The sequence below is a fragment of the Pteropus vampyrus genome, unplaced genomic scaffold, assembly GCF_000151845.1.
Source record: "Pteropus vampyrus isolate Shadow unplaced genomic scaffold, Pvam_2.0 Scaffold57, whole genome shotgun sequence".
Classification (NCBI taxonomy): Eukaryota; Metazoa; Chordata; class Mammalia; order Chiroptera; family Pteropodidae; genus Pteropus; species Pteropus vampyrus.
The window spans coordinates 2,028,066-2,049,269 of NW_011888838.1; the positions used below are offsets into that span (position 1 = coordinate 2,028,066).

The window sequence follows — 21,204 nt, forward strand, 5'->3', positions numbered from 1 at the left end:
AAGAAAGGATGTATTAAAGTTTAAGGACAAGACCCTCTGTCTTCCCACCATCTAATTATCCAACTAGATTGGTAACCCTTAGTCCCTTTTGGAGCCTTTACTGAATTCACTGATATCTTATATACACAATTCTTGTCAGGGCAAGAAGTAAATTAAGTCTAATTATTAATTTGTTTTGTTGTAGTTTTTCTACTTTTTATGGTGCCTTATATTTTTCCTCATTTAACTTTCATTTATCTTCTAATCTATCCAGTTATTAGTATATTATCTCTTTATCTAAAACCTTACTTCTCTATCAGTATATAATTTTATCTGTTTTCATTTTGAATTTTTTTGCATGGCCCCACACCAAATATTTAAAAACATTTTTAAGTCTTCTCTCACAAGACATGCTCAAACAAGCAAACAGACAAAATAAAATAATGATGATGATAATTTCTAAAACCATTTACACCATACTATTCTTCAACTTATTTCTTTTTGATACTTTGCCTTCAAATCATACGAATAATTTGTAACTAAATTTATACTTTATCTTTAGTGTATCCCAAATCATGTTTTCTTTTCTTTCTCACTATGCTATTCAACCCATCCTTCATAAATGGAAGCAGTAGAAGAAAGGTGTTGTAAAATAATTGCTTACATTCATACTTGAGTCTCTGAGGAATTGAGAAATTATACAGTGGTTATACACTTAAAGTAATGAAATCAGAAGTCTGTAACAATGAATATTTCCATATTCTATATTTGTCCTACTGTAATATGCTAAAGCAAAGACATTAACTAAATGTCTTAGTTTGTTCAAGCTGCTATGAAAGCTATACTATAGACTGAGTGACTTATAAACCATGGAAATTTATATCTCACAGTTCTAGAGGCTGGGAAGTCCAAGATCAAGGTGCTGGCATATTCCTTGTTTGATGAGGGCCTGCTTTCTGGTTCATGGGTGGCCAACTTTTTCTGTTGTTGTTCTCATTGGTACAAGTGTGAAGGAATCTCTCTGGGGTCTTTTTTATATGAGCATTAATCCCATTCATGAGGGCTCTGCTCTCATGACCTAATCACCTCCCAAAGGCCCCACCTTTAAATACCATCACATTGGGGATTAAATTTCAATGTATAAATTCAAGGTTCCGGGTGATGGGGTGGGACACAAACATTCAGTCTGTAGCACTTAAGTTAATGGTCTTCTTCAGTCTTCAACGTCACTGAAAATTCTGCACTATCTCGCATTGGTTGCTAGTTCCTTCATGTTTCTCTTTACTCTATTTGATTCTGTAAAACGTAGTCATGGATCTCTTCTTGCTGCTTTAACTCCACCACCCCCCCTTTTTTTTACCTTTATGTTTCCTTCTTCTATTTTTCCCTTCTTCTATTTTTCTCTTTTCCCTAAAATCAATCTAATCTTTAGGATAATCCTCGGCTGTTTTATCTTCTCTAGAATAGTCATCAATTTTTGGATTATGACTGATGATAGAGTTATAAAAGTGACTTAATGACTTGAGACTAGAATTGTTTTAATGAACCAGAATAGAATAGAATGAACCTTATAGAGTGAGCATTGGTGTTGGTCGAAGAGACTTGTTTCCATTGTGTATGTCTGTGCATATGAGTTTTGTATTGGGTTAAAGATAAAAATGTTCTTATTACTATAGTGTCATGGTCAAAAAAAGTTTCAGAAACACCTCTCTGTCTAGATTGTCTTCTTTGGCAATTAAAAAAATAGCTTTATTTATGTACAATTCACAAGCTATAAAATTTATCCTCCTAACGTGTACAATTCAGTGATTTCAGTATATTCACAGAATTGTGCAACCATCACCACAATCTAGATTATGGAATATTTTCATTATCCTCAAAGGAAACACTGCCTAATGGCAGTCACTCACCATGTTCCTTCAAACTCTCCCAACACCTGAGCAACCATTAATGTACTTTCATTTTCTATAGATGTGCCTATCTGTATATTTTATATAAATAAGAATAATGTGTTGTATTTTGTAATTGGCTTCTTTTACTTTGCATAGTGTTTTCAAGGTTCACATAAGTTATAACATGTATCAGTACTTCAATTTCTTTTATTTTAATTTTTCTTTTGGGGTGAAAGTCACAAAGTATAAAATTAACCATTTAAAATTATATGTTTATATAGACTTTAATACATTCACAGTAATGTGAAGTAACCACATATATCAAGTTGTAAATCATTTTTGTCACCCACTTCATTTATTTTTCTAATCAAAAGATATTCCATTGTATAGCACATTTTGTTTTTTCACTCATCAGCTGATGGACATTTGGGTTGTTTCCATTTTTAGCTGTAATGAATATGAACATTTGTATACAAATTTACATATGTGCTTAAGATTTAAAGACTGAATCATTATTGAGCATTTTTGTATATAAAGGCTTACCTAAACGTGAACTTGGCTTTGTCTGCCTCCCCAGAAACTTAACTCTGAGGTTTCTTTTTTCTGCTGCTAATATAGCCATGCCTATCAATTTCGATACCTTCCTATCCTCTTTCCTGCATCCTGAGAGTTAAGAAAATTTGGACTGATTTCCACAAGTATCTTAGAGCTGCACTCTTTATTTTCTTTACTAACATTGTTATTTCCTCTTATCTGGGTGACTGCAATTATCATCTTGTTATTTGTTCTTTCATTCTCCCCTCTCTACCCCTAAATCCTCTCAATCCATCTTGTTCATCTGTTCATCTCAGGCGGATTATTCTTCCTAATGTGTGGTTATAACCAAATCAAGACTCCACTCAAGATATCAATGCCTCACCTCGAAACACTCCCACGATCCCTTGCCCTCAGCTAGGAACACCTGAGGCACTCTCTGGGGCCTGCATTACTTGTAGTGAGCTCCCACAGACATCTCAGCCACCAGGGCCAATGTTGTGGCTAAACTGGCCCTTGTGGTTCTTTTTATGACCTCAAGACGCATTTCCGAAACAACCATTGGGGAACTTTGAGGAAAAATATGTTTACTCAAAGGTCTTGGAGGGCACACCACATACCCAAGGGTCACACAGAGAGGCCATGGGTAGAAAGAGTATGGAACAAGGCTCTGCCTTTATTAGGGTCTGAGGATAGGGTGTCTAGAGTTTTGTGGGTTCACTCTTCATTGGTTAATTTAAAGCATCAGAGTGAGAAGAGAAGAGAGAAGCAGGGTCATTCAAGTGGTCAGTTATCTAGGTTATCCAGGGCTTTCTGAAAGAGGGCCCTCAGTGGGAGATGTGGCCTATTTTCTTATTTGGTTGTTTTGTTAGTAGTCATATCTTACAGCTGGCAATATGTTTATTCAAGATGGATGCTTTTTGAAATGGATGCCTTGGCAATCAAAAGTTTAATGTCAGGTACACTGCAATCAAAAAACTTAATGTCAGAAACTTACACTATAGACTATTCTATTTTTCGTCAAAACACAACTAATGAACACATCATGAATATATGTTTCACTTTCTTTTCCTCTCAATCAGAAATTAAGTCTCTTGAGGGTAGATTCTTTTTTTTTTTTTTTTTTTTTTTTTTTTTTTTTTATTAGTTTACTGCTGGCACCAGCTCTTTGGGCTGTGTGTACAAACAATAATTATTTGTTAAATGAAGTAAAAACCAAACTTAATGCTCTCTTTAACATAACGGAACATATATTTTCACTGGTCACATATATTAATTCTTATCTTATACCATTAGCAATAGCAGAACTACATAACTTGCCATTTTCCAATTAAACCTATGTTTTCTTACCTCTGTGTTTATTCCAATTTAAGCCAAATAGAGAAATGAGTGAGCATGGAAATGACTGAGGTTGGAGTGCTATAGCTCAAGATTGGACTATATGGGAGAAGTTTGATTAATCTGGTCCTGAAATCAAAGTTGTCTCAAAAGATATCTTTAAGCAATGCAGACACAGAGGACACAAGATATGGTCTGGAAAAAAGAAAACATAAAATCTAAAGAAGATTTATGGTGAAACAGAGACTGCAAACATAAGATACTATATTTACAGACATTAAGGCAATTAGAGGGCTCAGATCACAGGTATGTGGAGGTGTGGGGCAGCATGGAGGTAGATACTTATTTTATTGGAATCCTGTGTGTACATAGGGCCCCAGATGGCTCTCTATGCCTTCATTCATACCATCCCCTCCATTAGGAATGATTTTGTACATATTTCTTATATTCACTACAACCTTAGCAGTATCAAAACATAGTAGATATGTAACTCTGAGCATCTATTATATGCTTAACAAGTGATTTAATTTCTATGAAGAAGGTTCAAATTATTTATCCTCATTTAAGAAGAAAACTACTACTTAACAAGTTTAAGAAAGTTGCTCATGAATATATAGCTTTTGGATGGGAACCATAACATTTATATTCAGTGCATTCATATTCATCTACCAGAGAATAAAGCTTATTTCTTGGCATATAATAAAACTCAACAGCTGTTTGTTGAATGAATGGTTGAATAGATAGATAAATAAATTGTATTAACTTACAGATAATAAGAGGTTCACATCAGATAATTTTTCCCAAATGGACTGTTTGAGTATTTTTGAAGATTTTAGTAATATTTGTAAGAGAGTTTTTGAAAATTCTGTTGGCTTGTTTTAAATTCTTTTTCTTGGCAAAACTTGCTTTAATGGATTTAGTGTTATGGTAAACAAACCGATAAGCTATACAAAACACTATAATCAAGCAATTCATCACTTTTTTAAAAGTGTAAATATTATTCCAATGGGTTTACAGTTCCTCTACAGAAACTGATCAGGGAACCACAAGTACAGAAGAAACTTTAATTCTTGGTAAATTCTATCTTTGCAGTTATTCTTACTTGTGTCATTTTTTGCTTCAGTGAAAACCACAATTCATTCAGCTTCTCAGAGTCTTGTATTTTGTTCTGTGAACCAATTTATAGCTCAGTCTGTTCTTAAAAGTGAAAATTCTTAGTAATGTGAGAAAAGAAACATAGTTTTAAATGCATACATATGTATTTTTTTAAAGAGTAATTTATGAGACTACAAATTATGTAAGAGATCTTAAATGATCCTGTTCTTTTAAACATACATGTTGAAAAATACATTTCTCAATTTTTAGAAAATTTAAACCACGTGACTGACAGGTGATATTTATAACAATATTGTATCTTAAAATGCTACAAATATATCAGAACTTATGATTAATAAAAACCTATCTCATGTCACAATTTAATTTGCACCATAAATAACACTGTATCAATTTGTGTCATGTTAAATTAGTACTGCAGAAATTTATAATTATTATAGATGTGAAAGTTCCATGTCTTTTTAAGGCCTATTCTGTGATTTGATATAAAGAAATGCTCGTAGCACTTAGAATCCTCAAGCATTTTTATGTAAATTATCATCTTTTGCCAAGAGTTCAGATTTTTTATGTGCCAATTTCAGGCCATTTCTGAAATAAGATTTATGGGTCATCTGAGAAAAATCCTTTATATTCATAATATATTATGTTTTTCTAAATTGCTATTCATGTCATATTAAATTGTTTCTGTAAAATAGAAACTGAGTAATTCATATTTTCTCATCAATCTATAGACTAAAATCTCTTCTTTGTAGAGACTTTGAACAAAGAGGCTATTCAATTAAAATTGATAAATATAAAAAAATAAAAATACTTCTAACTTGAATTCAACATATATCTATAAAAAGCCTGACAAATTATATACACTGTTTTATGGGCTTGGACATGTAAAACATAGCCAAAGAGAGTATATTAACTGTGAAAAACTAGATATTACTCATATTTTATTATAGAATGATAATTGACTTTTTAAATAACCACTGATCTCTCTTGAAAGTTTATGTAAAGGTAAAAATATAAAATGTTGGCCAAATAAGTGTATAAACAAGAAAAATGAAGAACACTGAAAAATGTATATGATTATTTTCTAAACTGTTTAAAAAGAAATACTTTCAATCTCAAACCAACTGACCTCTTTATTCAATTTAACTCTATTTTATGACTAGGACATTACTCATAACCAATCATCTTGAAAGCATACTTCATATCAAACCAAGAGAAAGTGTGTAGATCTATCAGATCTAAACCATCAGAGTGTTAGAACGATAACTTAAAAATACACATTTTTATGAAGCAACTGTTTGTATGTGTGTGTGAATGATTTATGACACCTTGTGTATATTGAAAGAGAGAGCATAAATAAAAAGAATTATTGCAGTAAGGTATATGTGTATAGTAATCATTTATAAGTATCAATGTATCGCTTTAGAAATTTAATAAGGTTGAAGTTTTAGTGTTTACATAAAATTTGCAAAATGCCTCTGTACTCAGTGTATAAATTCTGTGGACAGATAATTAAAAAAAAAAAAATGAAAACAAACAAATGAAAAAGCTTCCTCAAATATTACGAAGAGAATCCTGTTTAGAGAATAGGGAAATACAGCAAAAGTAGTCAAGATAAAACAAGAGTCTTGGAGATACTAGAGGCTATCCAGTGATAAATAAATATAAAATAGACGATTATCAGGATATAATTAAAGTTCAATTTAATGAATCCAATATGGTTGACAGGAAGATGTGTCAACTTAGGAAATAATTTTGGACTTATGTATTTCTAATGATAGGCTTGTTTCTTGGAGCTAGGCAAATTTCTAGACATTAAAACGATCCTCTAATTAAAAACTACTTTCATTTTACTTTATAATTCTGAAATGATAATTTGGAGACCTATTAAAATCTGCAAGATATCTTCGTTCATGTAAACTTTTTAGAAATAGGTTCACAAATTCATATTAGAATACCTAAATATGTTATTAATTATTGATATTAGATTTTCTTATTATTTATTAAATATTACATATATCTTTTTATAGCTGCTTTCTCAAGAAAATTTATTCTATGCCAATTAAATCAAAGATCTGAAAAATCTTCTTTTTACGAATGTCAGCATTTTCTTTTTATTGCGTTGGTTTAAATATTCTTGCAAAGCAATGTGGTTTGATTGAAATGGGAAAAATAATGTAGTTTGTCCCTTCATTTATCCTATTTTGTTATGAATCACCGAAAGCCATTTGTGAATGTAATCATGCTTTTCTTCTCTCCCTTTCAACAACTTATTGATTCAAGTAAATGTCTGTCTGTAATATACTTTCATCTTCCTCTACTAAGAATTTAAGCAAGATGTAATAAGATAATTCATTTTGAGTACATAGAACATTATGAGGTTCTTAACTTGTGTTTTAGTAATTTTAAAAATACTCTTGTTTAAATTATTTTGAACACTCTGAACTTTCTGGGGTAATCCAGAGACAGACATGTTGTTCAAACTGGATATTGGTGAAATTGTGCTATTTTCTCTCACAATATCATATTTTGTTTTGTTGTTTTTCCATCATAGTTCTCATTTGGGGGTTTATTTAATTTTTTGTATGTTTAATTGTTTTTAATGTTTACACTCTGTCTCTATTAATATTGTAATTCTATGAGGTCATAAATCTATAGTTTATTTACCATTTATTACACACAACATAGAATTAACCATCTGGCATTTCCCTAGTGTTCAATTTATATTTGTTGAATGAATAAATTAGTTAATCGTTGATGTAAAGGATTGATATTGATCATTCAGGCATGTCAGAGTATGTATTTCTCAACCAGAACTTTGAAAATTAGTTTTTATTTCACAATTTATTTTTTTTAATAATTTGAGGAAACATTGAGGTGGTATTTGGAACTTTGATTTTAATATATTTCAAGAAACTTGCTGTGTGGCCCTGAAAATGTACTAGATAAATATTTTTTATTAATTATTTTCTAGTGGAAAAAAGTCTTTTACTAACCTCAGTAGTATATTTTGTGGTTGAGTTGAACAGATATAATTGAGTGCTGTACGTGCTCTATGTCATTTTATGACTGTTTTCCTACATATATAAATAATCCTTGGTACAGTCTTTATCACCTGTTTCCTGTGATTTTTTTAAATGTGGTTTTCAAAGTCGATTTTTATGGCTTTAGAAACTTAAGTGTATGAACTACTTTTTTGCTTTTTAGAATATTTTTGTGGTTTTTATTGTTGTTAGGAGATAAAATATATATTTATTTAGAATTCTTAGGGCTTCACCTCAAAGTTGGGGAGAGTTGTGAGTTCATTTCTGAACTAATCCAACAGATTTTTCTTTCACCCAAAAGATCTTCGCTAGTATCCAGAAGTATCTAATGTGTGCTGTTTTGTTTTATTTTATTTATTTTATTCTATTTTTGTGGTTGTAGTTTTTTGTTTGTTTTGTTTCCTAGGATTTATAGTTTCGTTTTGGCTAGGTTTTTGTCACTTTTTTTTCCTGCTTTGAAAAGAAAATTGTCACCAGTGTTTATTAAAAGAGTACAAACTGGCTACTCTTCCTATTCCACATTTTGAATATTTAGCAAATATCTGGACTTACATAGGCTGAGAGATTTGGTTGGTTAATACATTCCTCATTTACCAATATCACTAAATAGAGATTCACTGTGTTCAGTTAAAGCCAGGATTTACATTTAGCTGTTAGTGTTAATCAACTTGTTAATGAAAATTTATTTGTTCGAAAATATCACTAATAAAATTTTTCGCTTGGAATAAAATAGAGAATAAGCATTTCATTTTGCAAGCAACATATTCAATGTACAAACGTATTGCTAACAAATACGTTCTACTGGAATGAATATTTACTTTTAGCTGCCCAAAAACGGTAATAGGAAACTTTGGTCTAAAGACATGACAATGTGGAGATACAGATTTGGTCAGACTGTTATGGTTAGCCTTATTATCATAATCTCAGGTGGATTGCATAGACACTAACAGTTGAACATTGATTATGCCAGTCTAATCAATGTTGAACTGTTGTTAGTGTGGGTAACAGCTTGTGGGGAAGGGTTTTATAAACATTGTATATATTTTTTAAAGTGGAGGGTATAACCGAAGAGGTTATTACTAGGTCTCTTTCTTCTGTAGATGAAAGAAATGTTTTAGCATCACTTCCTTTAATGATAAAATATATGCCACTGAAAGCTCTTTTTCCTTTCTAGTGAAGTGTGTGTGTGTCGCTGAGGGGGGGGGAGGGGGAGGGAAAGAATGCGGAACCATGCTGCTTGTATATTTCTGAATGACATATGCTGTGCAGTAGAATGTTTATTCACTGTTTAGCAACTCCTTTCATCACAAATTAAATTTTGTTTAGTCTTAACCTATGACATCACTGTTTATTCAAAACTATATTTATCCTTCATTGAATTTCCTGTATGTTTCTTCTGTTAAAATTTACATAACTATAGATTTTTCTTGGTTTCACTTTAAAAGTAACAAACTTTAGGTTTGTTGATTTGCAATAAAGAAAATTATATATTTACATACTGCAATAAAAGTATAATGACTACATTTGAGAATTAATGCTACTTTTTTTAAAAGTAATTTCCATCTTAATGCACTAGACTTTCACGAAAAGACAATCTTCATATTAATTTTTCTGGTATAATATCAAAGGGTTAAAAAAGAATTCTTAAAATTTTGTCAAAATAGCAGTAGTATGCTATTATGTTTTGTGCTATTAAAAAAAAAAAAAAAAAAGCCCTTGCCAGACATAATAAATGGAATATTTAACTTAACATTTCATATTTAGGAATTAGACTTTATTTCATGAAAGTGATGTAATCCATGAACTTTATATCATTGATTAGTAGTGCTGTATTCTCATCCTCTTTTATGTATTTCCTGAGAGAAGTCCCCTCCCTTAGTTTTCTCTGTCTATGTGACACACAAGAAGAATCTTAACATTTTATCTCTCATCTGTATGACTTTCTAGTTCATGCCTCCCATTCTTACCATTTTTGGCTAAGCCGCAGTTTCCTGGTATACTAAATGGGAGTGAACATATTGCCAAGCTCTTATTGTTTGGAGTTTGAAATAAAAGTTACTTTTCAAGCACCAGTACAAAGACAACTCTCAATAAATGTTAACAATTATGATTGTCATATCACCCTAAATAACTTTTCACAATATCTTTCTCATTAATTCCCAGACTGTTATCTTTCACTCTAATCTGTTTAAATGATCTATTGGTTAGTGCTTTTAAAGATTAATTTTAGTGATATTATTATGTTATAGCATCCTCTTCCACTTACCTATGTAATTAGGACTATATTCTGAATCTGATTTTATGGCTCTTTTCAGTCTGGCTACTGTTTAGTTCTGTCTCCCATTTGCTTCTTATTCTCTTGTGATTAATTTTTTTTCTAGCTTTATTGAAATATAATTGACATTTTGTATAAGTTTAGGTATACAATGTGTTGATTAAATATACATACTGCAGAAGGGTTAGTAAATACCTCCATCACCTCACATGATCGCCATTTATTTATTTATTTTTGTGGTGAGGACATTTAAGATCTACTCTCTTTGCAACTTTTAAGTGTATAATATAGTATTGTTAACTATGATCACCATGCTATACATTAGATCTCCAGAATTTATTCATCTTTTAACTAGATGTTTGTACATTTTGATCAGCATCCTCCCATTTTCCTCAATTCCCTTTCCCTGGCAGCCATTATTCTACTCTCTTTCTTTAAAATTGTCTTTTTAAATTCCATATATAAATGATATCATACAGTATTTGTCTTTTTCTGTCTGTCATTTCACTAAGCATAATGCCCCCAAGGTCTATCTATGTTATCACAAATGGCAGGACTTTCTTTTTTTCACATGACCAAATATTATTCCGTCATGTATATGTACTACATCTTCTCTATCCATTTATCTATTGATGGATACTTAGTTATTTCTATATCTTGGGTATTGAGAATAATGCTGCAATAAACATGGGAATGCACATATCTCTTCGAGATCCTTACTCAGGACTCTCTGAGTATATCTTTCTTGCTCAGAATTTCTGCCTGAAATGTTTTACTATCTCCTCTCCTATATTCACAAATTGTTTCATTTTTAAAGGCCAGGTTAAGTTTGCTTCCTTCAAGAAATCTTTTTTGAGCACCCACACACATGTATTACTTCATTACTCTTTAATCTGTCCCATGTAATTCATTGTGCTTTATAATATTTTAAAATCCTGAGTAGGTGTATGCATTCTCTCTCCAACTACAAACTTCTAGATGCCTATGGAGACACTTAGGAAGATTCTTGGTACTTTTGCCCTGGGTTATCTGCCCACCTGCCCTCCTGCCCTCCTGTTCTCTGAACTTTCGACCATCTGATCTTGTCATTACCCTGTAACCTTTTGGTTTCAATAATCATGGATGCCATCTTTTGGCTTTGGGGACTTTGCCATCCTCACATTATTAGTCTGAGTTCTCCAGATTGTTTTCCAATTATATTCAGACAGGATAACATTTTGAAAATCATGTCAAATTTCATATATCACAATTATCCATATATATGAAGAGATTTATTATAAGGAGTTGGTTTATACAATTATGAAGGCTGAGAAGCCCCAAAATTTGCTGTCTGCAAGTTGGAGGCACACAGAAGCTAACGATGTAGTTCCAGTCCAAACTTGGTCTGAGAACTATAGGAGCCAATGGTATGAGTCCCAGTCTGAATTCAAAGGCCTGAGGACCAAGAGAGCAACTATGTCAAAGAGCAGGAGAAGATGGATGCTCCACTTTACGCAGACAGCAAATTTACATATTTGACTTTTTGTTCTATTTAGACCCTCAACTGATTGGATAATGCCCACCCAAATGCTGAGGTGATCTTTAATTGTTCCTAAATCAAATGCTTATCTTTACCAGAAATACCTTCACATATATACCCAGAAATAATGTTTTACCAGCTACCCAGGCAACTCTAAGCCTAGTCAAGTTGACATGCAACATTAACCATCAAACACATGGACTTTTTTTTTTTTTTTTTATCATTTTCTTGATTTTATGTGATAACTCTGAAGCTCTTTCTGACAGACTTTTTGGAATACCATTCTGTAAAAGACCACTGCTAGGACTAAGATAATCCCCAATGTGGAGTTAGAATTTAAACAATGTCCAGGTCTCATGTTTAATAACTTGCAATAACCACATTGTAGATGATCAGTATGCATTTAGAATTAAATTGGCATATTGTTTTTATGCGAATTTATCTTTTGAATTGTATGACTTTTTTTTTTACCAGATTCTCGTTTATCTAAAATTATAATTTTTACTCTTAAGAACATTTTGAACAGCCAGTTTGGAATTTTGACATTTAGAAAAAGATTGGGATAATTGTGATATGTGAAATTTGACACAGTTTTAGAAATTTCTCCCTCATGAATGTAATTGGAAGAGAGTGTGGAATATTATTTTATTAAATGGCAAAAAGTTATAATAAATAGATATGAATTAATTTATTGAAACACTTCCTACAGTTTGTAGGCAATCTCCCTGAGGACAATTGCACTTGAAGGCCACCACTTTGTATATGTATCCTCAAAAAGTATGATTAATGTTCCTCTCATGCTGAAGCTCCATAAGTCAAAAGGGTAGCTGAGCAATAACTGTTTTTATGATATTCCTCTCATTAGAAAATTTTTCCTTATTTTCAGAAATTCTAATTTTCATGGTTTTCTATTTTTTTGCCTCAGAACATAATTGCCTTTGTCAGTTTTAATTATCACTGTGTTACACTTAATTAAATACTAAAATATTATTTAAATTATATGTATTCTTCGTTGAAGTAGACTTGTTGAAATTCAGTGTATTAGAAGCTTACTGGTAGCAGACGTACTTTTAAAGAAAGTAGATGATAGGTTGATATTTCATTAGATTTCCAATGTTACTTTTGCTGCCTAATAATTCGAACTGGATTTTCAGAGCATATTGTGGTCGGCATGTGAAATGGCACAGAGAAAATACACGTATTTAAGAAAGTTATGTTATAGCCTCAGCTCAAACTTAAAATTGGGAATATTTTCTTTTTGGCAGCAAGAAATGAAGTATTTTAAAAAGGCATTGGCAGTAAGTACAAACTAGCCCTTTTCCAGATATGTAAGTCTTCCTCTCTATAATTAAGAAACTCCTTTAAAATCATTAGCCTTGACTAACAAATAGTTTAGTTTGCTTCTTTCTCATGAGAAATCAGATCTAGTTCTTTTTCAGTCTAAAGTTTTTAAAAGTGCCTTTCTTTTTTCTTCTTATGTCACTGAGATACAGAGAAAAATGTTTTAAATACCTAGTAGTAATCAGCATTCAGTGCTGAAAACTGATTTCACATATATATATATAGTATACATACACATATATATAATTAAATAATAAATTAAAATGTATTTCATATATTCAAATTTTAAAATTATATATTTATATATTTATATTTAAACTAATGGCCTAAATGATGTGTCAGCAAAAGAATAGTCATATTATACTATCTGTGTGAATAATTAATAATACTTTTTTTTTTATTGATTTGGTCATTTTCAATATCTGCCCAATAGTTACAAAGTCCACTCTTTAAATATTCTTTCAGGCTTGGGTCAGGGCTATATTATAATGTATAGCTCCAAACTTAATAGCTTAAAACAATAAATATTAATTATCTTCGATGGTTTTTTAGATTAGGAATCTGGGACTAGTTTAACTAGCTGATTCTGCCTCAAGGTCTTCCTCAGGCTTGCAGTAGCCCAAAGACTTTCCGGGGCCTGGAGAATAGCTTCCAAGGTACCTCACTCACCTGCCTTGCAAGTTTGGGCTGGCTTGCACGAGGGCTCAGTTTCTGGCCTGAACCTCACTGTGAAGCTGCTTGGGTGTTCTGAAGATATGGTGACCGACTGTGCACCAAGTGTGTGATCCAAGAAAGAGGCTGAAGCTGCAATGTCTTGTTAATGAACTATCTTTGGAAATCTCACGCTCTCATTTTTACCACACTATGTTCATTAGACGTGAGTCACAAAGTAAAGGCTACATTCAAGGAGAAAGGGAATAAAAATGGAGGACTATCCAAGAATTGTGAACATATTTAAAAACTGCCTAATGGACCTCCGTAATAAAATCTATACTCCCTTCCCAGGTTACCTTATCTACTGCTCTGGTTTTAAGTACTACCTTACAATTCTCAAATTTATAAAGATCTCTCTTCTGAGTCATTTTGTTCATGGCAATACAATGCAACCTTTCGCTTGTGCCAGAAACCCGGTAGTCATCCTTGTCACCCTCTCTGTTACCCTTCGTATTCAACCAATAATCAAATCCTGTAATGTTTTATTTCTAAACAGAGATCAAATATGTTCTCTGTCATTACTCTAAAGCAACCATTTTGTCTTTACTGATCAAAATAGCCTTCTAATTTGTATTTCTTCATCCATGTTTGTTTTTTTTCTCTAGTAGATTTAAATTTAAATATACATAATTTGGGGTAAACAAAGTGTAAAGGTAAAGAAATGGAAAATAAATATAAATGTAGGCTGTTTAGCTACGTTTTTGTGTTTACAACAAACAAACATATAAAGCAGGCTGACAGTTTCATTCTGTGCTAAATGTGGATCCTGCTAGAGCACTTAATTTTTGAGTAAGTCCTTAAGTATATAGAACAATCTATGGATAAATCAGATTTGAACAGATCATTGAAAGTTTGGCCCAGGGAGATAAATAAATCTCCTCATGGTGAGATGCAGGCAAGAAACCAAATCCTCTCCTGACAGCCAGCCCAAACTTGCAAGGCAGGTGAGTGAGGCACCTTGGAAACTGGTCCTCTGGCCCCCGGAAAGCCTTTGGGCTACTGCAAGCCTGAGGGAGACCTTGAGCCAGAACCAACTAGTTAAACTAGTCCCGGATATCTAACCAAAAAAACCCCCCAAAAAAACAAAAAACAATGGAAGATACATATATCTGCTTGATTCATCTGTCTTATAACTATTTAAGTACCCTCCCCTAAAAGCAGTGGCAAGATACTTAGTCTGTTTAGTCAAAATCTTCCTTTAATGGACACATAGCATGCTCTCTGTGTTTAGATAGATAGATAGATAGATAGATAGATAGATAGATAGATAGATAGATAGATATAGATATAGATATAGATATATATCCAGTAACTAATTACCATGTGCCTTCAACATTTCTTCCATGGCCACTGATATTCCAACTTCTGCATTTATCCTCTTCTACTCTGTAGGTACTTGCTGAGATATGTCACATCATTACCATGTTTTTAGTTTAAATTTTACTCCTGAATTTTAGACTCATGAATCCAACTGATTATTGAACATTTCTGAGTGTTATCCTGACACTCTTACTTCAACATGTTTAAAATGTAATTAATTATACTGAGCTAAGTCCTCAACCAGCTAACTAGCTGCTTGCCTCTCAGTCTGTATTTAGCCTTTTGGTTATTCTTACTGATATCCTTTTTTTCTTTTTTTTGAAATAAATTTTATTTAATTGGAAAACCATAGTCCTATTTGTTCTTTTTTATTATTAAATTTATGGGGTGACATTGATTAATAAAATTACATAGGTTTCGAGTGTATAATTCAATAATATATCACATGTATGTTGTATTGTGAGTTCACCATCCAAAGTTAAATTTTATTTTGTCACCATATATTTCACCCTTTTCCCCTTATCTCTTGCCCCTCTTTCCCTCTGGTAACCGCTAAACTGTTGTCTGTATCTATGAGTTTTTGTTTTTTTCTCTTGTTTGTTGCTTTCAGTTTAATATACCACATATAAGTGAAATCATAAGGTTCTCAAAGTTTTCTGTCCGACTTATTTCACTTAGCGTGATAATATCAAGATCCATCCATGTTGTTGCAAATGTCAGTATTTCATCTTTTCTTATGGCTGAGTAATATTCCATTATATATATGTACCACATCTATTTAGCCAATCATCTATCAAAGGACACTTCGGTTGTTTCTATATCTTGGCCACTGTGAATAATGCTGCAATGAACATCGGGGTGCATATATCTTTATGGATAAATGTTTTTTAAATTTTTTTGAGTAAATACCCAGAAGAGGGATTGCTGGGTCATATGGTAATTCTGTTCTTAATTTTTTGAAGAGCCTCCAAACTGTTTTTCATAGTAGCTGTGCCAATTTACATTCCTACAAGATCTCCACCTTATGCCTAGCAGGTTTCCCTGCCTCCAGCCTCTCCATCCAGGAAGCCCTGCACTTCAAGTCAGAATTTCTGAGTTAGAAGGGACCAGACACAATATTCCAAAACACTACATACATCATGCCCCCTGCCCCATCACAAATATCCCAAAGTCTTCACTCAGATCAGATGGCGAGACCTGCTCCTGCCATCTGCTGCTCTGCTTCATCTCTCTCTTCCTCACCATGCCTCTCCCTGCCAGGCAGCAGTTGCCGAGTCCTATGAACACTTTCCTGCCATGTACATCCCCTCAAGATTTTCTTCTCCCTCACTCAGAATCAGTCATTCAACAGATAGGTAAGACCACGTCACTATCTAAGGGAATTTCCAGGAGCTTTGGGGTTGCTCCTGACACTGCCGTCCCAGAGAAAACAGGGCTTGGGGAAGGGCTTTCAATAGCACAAAGGAATCTCCTCCTGGGAAAAATGTGTCTTCATTGTTGATTTCTGCATTAAATATGACTGCAAATGAGGAGAATTGGGGAGGACAATGGGGCTTCGGATAAGACATTCTTTTCCAAGTGGGAAATTTCCAGTTCTTGGTACCTGCTGCTTGTGCCTATGGGGCACCTTCTCCAGTTTCTGCATCCCATCTTGCAGGGAGGATGGAGTTGGAAGGAGCTGTAGGAGTCAGGGCTGCACTTCTATACTGTGGCTCTGAGCTCTATGAGAACAAAGAGAGAGATTGCCATCTATTGACAGACATGCCCCCTGCAAAGAGGAATGCTTATGTAACTAGCATGTCTCTGTGGTCTTCAAACAGGATAACAGGGGTTATTAATTCCTTCGTTTTTTTTCCCCCCATTCAGGCAGTCCTCCTGCTCTTAGTATTGTCATTCCAGTGTAGGAGGGTTTCACACCCTCTCCCATACTTGTTGTTACCTGTCTTATTGTCATTCTTACAGCTGTCAGGTAACCTCTCATTGTGTTTTTCATTAGCATTTCTCTAATAGCTAGTGAAGTTGAGCATCTTTTCATATATCTGTTGGACATTTGTATATCTTCTTGGGAGAAATGTCTGTTCAGGTCTTCTGCCCATTTTTCAAATCGAATGGTTTGTTTTTATTGTTGAGCTGTATAAGTTATTTATATATTTTGGATATTAGCCCCTTATCAAAGGCATTGTTTACAAATATCTTTTCTTATTTAGTAGATTGCCTCTTTGTTTTGTTGATGGTTTCTTTTTCTGCTCAGTAGCTTTTTAGTTTGATATAGTCTCAGTCATTTATTTCTCTTTTTACTTCCCTTGCCTCTGTGGTCCAATTCATGAAATAATCTCTAAATCCAAGGTTCATGAGTTTGGTACCTATGTTTTCTTCTATGCAGTTTATTGTTACAGGTGTTATATACAGGTATTTGATCCATTTTCTGTTCATTTTGGTGTTCGGTGACAGATAGCAGTCTAGGTTAATTCTTTTGCATGTGGCTTTCCAATTTTCCCAGCACCACTTATTAAAGAGGCTTTCTTCATTTCATATTGCTGGCTCCTTTGTTGAAAATTATTTGCCCTTATATATGTGAGTCTGTGTCTCAGGATTGCTTTGGCTATTCAGAGTCTTTTGTGATTCTATACATATCTTATGATTTTTTTGTTCCATTTTTTTAAAAAATGCCATTGAGATTTTGATGGAGATTTCATTAAATCTGTATATTGCTTTGGGTAATATGGCTGTTACCACTGGGATGATCTAAAATCTGTCATTGCCCCAGTAGTACTGAGGGGTACATTAGTTCTTCCCTGCCTATGCAGTAAAGAATTACAGATCAGTGAGATTTAGAGAAAGTAAGATTTACTAAAGTGCTTTAAGAAAGAAACAGGCTATGCAAAAGAGGGCTGTAGCCTCCTGGAAACAAAAGATATGATTAAAGTACTCTCCAAGAGTGGGGCAGGTTACAGCAAAGAGGCTGTAACAACTTACAATTCAGGAGGTAAACCTTATATTGTGGTCATGACGGGTGGTTACAGGAATGGCGATAGATGATTGGCATGTGAGGTCATTTTGATTGACATTTGGTTGTTATATAATCCTTTGCCTATTGCACATGCAATTTCCCAGAATTCAGTCTATTATTAGATTCATGAACTTCCAGGCATAGACATGATATTGTAATGATGGTATAATGAGGCCAGGTCATGGGGAGATTATTGTACGACTGACTGTGTATACGATGGTGGCTGGACTAAATGGGCCACTGGCTTATGGCTCCTTTATTCCTTTGTTCTTCAGGATGCAGGGGTGATTTATAGCTATAACATGGATGTTCTAAGGAGGTCTTTGGGAGGAGCCTTATTCCTTAGTTCCTCCATTGATCATGTCTTTCTAACTACCTAACATGATCATTTTAACTATGCTGATTTTTCCAATTCATGAACACAGATTATCTTTGTGTTTTCTTAAATTTCTTTTAATAATGGTCTTGTAGTTTTCAGTGTATAGATCTTTCATAAGCTTTAAATTTATTCCTAGGTATTTTATTCTTTTTGTTGTGATCGCAAAATGAATTTTTCTTTTCATTTCCTAAAATTTCATTGTTGGTGTATAGGAATGCAGTGGGTCAGTAGGTAGTTCCAAAGTGCAGCATTCTATCAGAATGTTACCGAATCTCACATGTAAAATTCTTTCAATTTATTCAGTTAACATCTGTTGCACATCTAATAGGTGACATTCTGTTCCTTGTTATAACAAATTAACTCATGGAATAAAAGTGAGATGAAGTTCAAGAATATGCCTTCTTTGTACAGTTATTTTTTTAAAGGCCATTCTACAATGCCTGATGCAACATTACTCTGATACAACATACAATAGACTGTTTATTTATTGACTATCCTGCATTTGAATTATTGACATTTCTTAGTCTTTTTTTCTAGAAAATAAAGTTTCTCCATTTTTAGCATAATAACTGAATGGTAAATCCAAAAAATTAATTTATGCATATTGTTTTCATTGGACTTTGCTGATTAAAATATCTAGCAATATAATTAAAAGTAATTTTAATAAGTAACTAGATAATGTAATAGAGTAGTTTCTAGTAATCCATTTCTTTAAACAAAGCATTTATCATTTGGCAGTGCATTTTATCCCTTTTATCAGTAAGGGTAACCCTTTTATCAGTAACGGTTACTGATAAAAATACAACTATATATTAAATGGTCAAAACCATTCACAAATCAACTCTAGTCCTCTGTAATAATTGCCATATCCATAGCTTTTGAATAAGTCTTATAGGGCCAAGAGAGGTATATGAAAAATTTGGGTCTCCACATTCTAGTTGACTTTGTAACTGTCTAGTGTCTCATTTTAAATCATTTTTTGACAATTGCGACCCAAATTAAATCTGTGTTTATGTACACGTTTTGACAAAATTGACTGATGAGTTTAATCAACCAGACTGTCCACTTATACTCAAACAAAGGCTTTGACTATATAATTTGCTTATTTTGTTTCTTTGTTAAATTAACTTGTTTTTAACTTAATTTAACTTGTGGTTAGTTAAAAAAAATATAGCCAGATAATTCAATGTCGAAGCAGTTTCAACATGATTTTTTAATGGTTATACCAAAGCTAGAATGCAAATTGTCTCTTAGCAAATGCTCAAATATTTACTGTAAACACGTGGGAAAATTCTAATTTAAATGATCTTTTATTAATAATAAACCTCTATAATTCCATTTAAACTGACTGAAATCCTGAAACTGGATTCCCAAATTGGAACATTTTTATTATTCAATGATTCCTTTAATGAAAATACTAAATACATTAATGAAAATGTCTTTATCCATAAAAATAGACTCTCGGAATTAAAAATGACTTTATGTTTAAACAACCATCTAATTTCTGAATAATAGGTAAATAAGGCTATTTTATTTTAGAAATAATAGAAATGCACATTTCAGAAATTCAGTGCCTTTCTATTGTGAGAATACTGTCAAAATGTTGACTGAATATCAAATTTTAAAAATATTGTTAACCACTTCTAATTATATGAACTCTCTTTGAGCCATGAATATGCTAGATGAGAGAAAGAGAAAGAGAGAGTCTAGAGAGAGAGAACAAACAAGATGTTGAATGACAATCAGGATGGAATTAACTGTGTACACTTGAGAACTTTACTTATGCATGGGGTCTATGGTACAGTTACAGCTTTTCTAAAATATTATAAAATCATGGTAAAACTAATGTCATTCTCAACTTTGAAATAATAAGTATGGTTTCATAATCAAATCAGTATTTTCTCTAAGTTTCAAGTGAAAATATTTATGGTAATAAAACCTCTCTCTCCCCTTACTCTTTTTTTTTTTTTACCTTTTTGCTTCTTTTCTCTCTCTTTTTTCTTTCACATTTCATGCTTAGTAAAAAAAAGCAACAAGAAAAGTTGAATGTATTTATTTAAATACATGTTCTAACACATGAGTGAGTTAATTATCAGTGTAAATTTATAACTATCTCTAAAATTAATTCTCTTATGTGAAAATCAACTTATTGGATGTTTAGTAAACAATTTAGAATTTCAGTTACATCCATTTTAAAAGATTTGTTGAGTTTCAACAATTAAACATTTGACTTTCTTCCAATAATGTACAGATTATATTTGTAGTCTTAGAAAAGAAACTGTAAAACCTAACAGAAAAAGATAGATGTTTGGCTGTATAAAAATGAAATATATGTGTTCAGCAAACATCTAAAACAAAACAATAAACTACAAAAACATTTGCCACAAATATAAAGATCAAATTTTCAATTTTTTTTGCTATACAAAAAACTTTTACAATGCAAACTTAAATGTGAACAAGCAATTCAGAAAAAAAAGAAATATGAGGGGTCAATAAATGTATGGAATTTTATTTCATTGTACAAATAGAATAGTAAAAATTAAAATAAGGTTTATGTCATTATCTATCACAATAACAAAATTTAAAGGAATTGGTGATATGTAGTTTTGAAGAGAATAGCATTGGTGATGGACATGTACATTTTTATTTTTGGACATCTACTTGATATTTGCCAACCTTGAAATATATATTCCCTTTGATACAATAATTTTATTTATAGAAATATATCATAAAATATATTTCAATA

At 32.4% G+C, this 21,204-nt stretch overlaps 1 protein-coding gene across 1 annotated transcript in view; it reads left to right on the forward strand.

Annotated features, from left to right (window-relative positions):
* The window catches only part of LOC105292456 (adhesion G protein-coupled receptor L3), a 610,351-nt gene that overhangs the window by 341,491 nt on the left and 247,656 nt on the right, over positions 1 to 21,204 (forward strand). The window lies entirely within an intron of this gene.